Source organism: Mus caroli, chromosome 8 (assembly GCF_900094665.2).
Source record: "Mus caroli chromosome 8, CAROLI_EIJ_v1.1, whole genome shotgun sequence".
In the NCBI taxonomy this organism is placed as follows: domain Eukaryota; kingdom Metazoa; phylum Chordata; class Mammalia; order Rodentia; family Muridae; genus Mus; species Mus caroli.
Window position 1 is genome coordinate 10,196,104 of NC_034577.1, and position 4,702 is coordinate 10,200,805.

Here is a 4,702-nt window from a genome sequence, read left to right on the forward strand (position 1 = left end):
CCCTCTGTGACTCTCAGTTTACCAAATATGTAAATCAATCAAATTGGGATCTTTAACCCGGATCCAAAAGGTAAGAACCCAGTGAGTCCTGCAGAGCAACTAAGGAGTGTGTGAGAGCCCCTGCTTCCAGGTAAGCTCACCTTTAAGTTATTACACAACAACGAGCTGCTGGCCTATCTGCCTCAGATGTAACTAAAAACGACCTCTTGCACACTTTCATCTGTTCATCCAGCAAAAGCCTGTGGGGCTTCTGGGGCCATGGAAGTGAGGAAGAAGCATGCTCTCTGTAATCTGGGATCAGCCATTTCAGAAGAGAGAAGTCTGATTATCCTGTTATGAGTGTGCATGTGTGTGTATGTGTCTGTTTGTATGTGTGTATGTATTGTATGTGTGTGTATGCTTGTATGTGTGTGCTTATGTGTGTGTGCATTTGTATGTGTTTGTTTATGTGTGTTTGTATGTGTGTGTTTGTGTGTGTTTGCATGTGTGTGTTTGTATCTGTGTATGTGTACATATGTTCACACATACGTGTGTGTGCAAGCTAATTTCATTTCTTTATGCTCAAACCCTTGAATGTATACTTGAAGGTCAGTAGTAAGCTGAATGCTAGCTCCCCAGACTGCAAAGATCCCTTTAGAACGCCATAGAAGGGTGGAAATAATGCAAGAGCCAGAGGTGTGCAGCGAAAAGACATTTTCCGGCTGCTCACGACTCACTGTGGCTCCCTGACGGACTATTGGCAGTTTATGGCTACTGGAGAAGGGGAGTTTCATATTCTTCAGTGGTATAGCTTCAGTGAATAACTTCCATGTATGTTCATGCAAGTAACTCTAATTCAACAAAGTGGCCAACACACTTGCACACACGTGTACACACACACAAACACACAGATGAAATAGGGCTGGAGAGATTGCTCAGTAGTTAGGAGCACAGTCTGTTTTTTCCAGAGGACCCAGGCACATGAATACACATATGCGCATGCACGCGTGCACACACACACACACACACACACACACACACACACACACACAAAGTATATGAAAGGGGGCTGCAGAGACGACCCAGTGGTTAGGAGCACAGTCTATTTTTCCAGAGGACCCAGGTCCTGTTTTTAGCACCCACATAGGATCTCATAGCCCTCCCTATCTCCAGCTCCAGGGACCCAAACGCCTCCTTCTGGCTTCCATGGGTACTATATATATACACATGTGGTTCATACATTCATATACATAAGTTACAATGAAATAAATCTTTACAAAATGATAAAGGTAGGAAAAAGACTTGCTAGGAAGAAGGGTTTCAGTAGGAGAGAGAGGGGGATGAGAGAGGATAGTGAGGGACTATAAAACACCCCAAATATATTATAGACGTCGATGAAACTGTCAAAGAATAAGACATTTAAAGAATGGAAAGACTGTATCCAATCACTGGGCTCATCACTTTCTGAGTCAGGAGTCCTTGGCAGCATTAGATCTGGGCTATTATTTTGTTTGTTTTTCCAAGACAGGGTTTCCCTGTGTGGCTCTAGCTGTCCTGGAACTCTTTCTGTAGACCAGGCTGGCCTCAAACTCAGAGATCTGCCTGCTTCTGTCTCCTTAGTGCTGGGATCAAAGGCGTATGCCATCACTGCCCATGGCTATTATTTTGTACGACTCTTTACATTTATCATGTTCAGGAAGCAGTGTGGTAAGACCATCACCTAATCTTCATTCAGAACTCCATTTTCATATCACTGCTTAAACCTGATACAATCCAGTGAGTGGGGTGTGAGCCGAAGCCATCTCTCTCCTGGCTTTCTCTCTGCTTGCTGTTTTCATCTGCATGGTAAATTGCACCCCTGGTACAATGTACGTTCTCTGTAGAGTCAAGAGCAGAACTCCTTTGTCACACAGGTTGCCTGCAGACCTGGTCACTGTCACTGGCGATTATCTCTAAGGCCCTGTGGGCCTAGACTTTGACTGTACTGACCACTTTCCTGCTCAGAGGTCTAAGGCTAGCAGGTGACTTTCCTGGAGGTGGCCCACCTTTTTGCATAGTCTGATTGATGGGCTCTGAGAGACAAGGTCCCTAGAGACTTCATCCCAGGATTGCTTCCTGTCACTATTACATATACTAATGATTCCTGGACCCACCCTATTGAACAGACTTTCTGCAGATCAACATAAAGATGAACTTTCGTGAATTAAACTTGTTTAGCTGAATTAATGATTTTATAAAATTGCTGATTTGATTAAAATAATTTTAGAAAGAAAGATTTAAAGATGGTATTAGTTGTTTTACTAGAAAGATGTAATAAAATTAGAATCAAGAAGAGAACATTAAGTAAAAGCTACATGATAATGGGCTCAATGAGCTTTCACAACTACACTAAAAAGAGAAATAGGCTTGGGACAAATTTTTGATCAAGGAAAAACATTCATTCTAGGTCAAATCCAAGGGTGAAGCCACAGGTGTGCACGATGATAGAGTGAGGTCAGGTGAAACTGTTGCTTTGAACTTTGAGCTTACCGAGTGAAGCACTGCTTTGAACTTACTGCCAACATCCTTCTGTAACTCCCCTTTTGTGTAACATCTTATCTATGAAGTAATTTTATAAAGAACTTTTGTCGAAGAAAATATAAAAAGGCCAGAGAGAAAAAATAAAGTGGTGACTTGGGGGACTCTGCCCCATCCATCCATCCAAATGTATGGATGCAGCCATTTGCCACTTCACCCAGTGTGTGTGGTCTGTGTAAGTGATTTCTTTCCGTTCCTTTCCTTTCTCTCTGGTCAGAAAGAGTTAATGAGTTCCCTAGCCAGGGGAGGCTACTGGATGACTCGCCAGAGAAAGGAGAATAGCAATAAATCCTTTCACTCAGTCCCACCTCTCCCCACACTAAACAGCGTGTGTTAATTCTCCAGAATTTAGCGTTTATTTAAGCACAGAACAGTAAGAAAGAGTTAACTTTCCCCAGTGGTTATTTAAGCATAGAAAGTTAAAATTTTAGTGCTTACTAAAACACAGCAGGAGTTAATTATGAGAAACCAGCAATGTTTGGCCTTAGAGTAGCAAAGAGTAAGATACTTTTGTTCCACCAATCGCAACTTCTGCCACCACAACTGCCAACGCACCCATCACTGCCTTCTAGACCAGGAAACCCTATAGATGCCAGAGGGTCACCGGCAGTGAAGTGTGTTTTGCGGCATGTGTAGTAAGTGTAAAGAATGTGGTGTCTCTGTGTGGGGCATGCGTGGATTTGGAGGTAAGGCTTGTGTCTTAGTAAAGGTTGTTACATTAGTAAAGGAGGAAACACCGTAACCAAAAGCAACCTACAATCTATTGTTCATCATCTAAGGCAGTCAGGACAGGAACTCAAGCAGGACAGGAACCTGGAGGCAGGAGCTGATGCAGAGGCCATGGAGGGTGCTGCTTACTGGCTTGCTCATCATGGCTTGCTCAGCCTGATTTGTTATAGAACCCAGGACCACCAGCCCGGGGGAAGCACCACACACAATGGTCTGAACCATGCCCCATCAATCACTAATTAAGAAAATGTCCTACAGGCTTGCCTACAGCCAGATCTTACAGTGGCATTTTCTCAATTGAGGTTCCCTCCTCTCAGAAGATTCTAACTTGTATCACATCAACTATAGACTCATGTAAAAAAAAAAAAGTCAAAATTAAGTTAAATACTTTCTTACTTCACAAGATAAGATAGGGTACAGTCACAATCAGATCAATGCAAAACAAAATTCCAGTGGTGTAATAATGCAATGCCCAATGTCTGGGATTCACTCCCGGTCTTCTGGGCTCCTCCAATGGGTCAAAAGGTCACCTCTTTAGCTCTGCCATCTGTAGCACACACAGCTTGTCTTCTAGGCTCAGGCTGGTTCCACTCCATTATTGCTGCTGCTGTTCTTGGTGGTCAACCCATGGTATTGGAATCTCAAAAATGCTGGGGTCTTCCTCTGCAACTGGACTGCACTTTTACCAATAGCCTCTCCTGGCCTCTTCTCAGGGATCCCAAACCTGTCACAGAGTGCCAACCCTCAGCTCTTCTCCATGCCCCTTTACATCTTCAAAACCAGTACCACCTGGGTGACTCTTAACACTGCCAAGTTCAGCTGACAGCCCAAGGTTCAAACTTGGCCATGTCCGGACTCTCAGGAAACGCTCCAGAAGATTTCACCTCATCAGTGCTGGTTCTTAATCACTGCTAATTTCTCACCTCCAGCTAACCAAGATCGTGTATCCCAGCTAAGTCAAGGTTTTCTTTTTTTTTTTTTTTNGTAGACCAGGCTGGCCTCGAACTCAGAAATCCGCCTGCCTCTGCCTCCCGAGTGCTGGGATTAAAGGCGTGCGCCACCACGCCCGGCTTTCTTTTTTTTTTAAAGTCAAGGTTTTCTATCAGTAGTTCTGGGACCTTATTAATCACAAAGGATTCTTCAGCCCCAGCTAACCAGAACCACAGAATCTTAATTCAAAATATCAAAATGGCCCCATTGGAACCTTTAAACTCCTCCTCTGAAGCTTGACAAGCCAGGCCTCCATCATCTGCATTGCTCTCAAGAGTCTCATCTTCCAAGCTCCTACAGAACAGCTCACTAAGTTCTCAACACTTGTGCCTTTTCTATCAAATTTCCAAAGCCCATAATCCTCCCCAAAACAACACACTCAAGTTTGTCAAAACAAAACCCCACTCCTGATACCAACTTGTCTTAG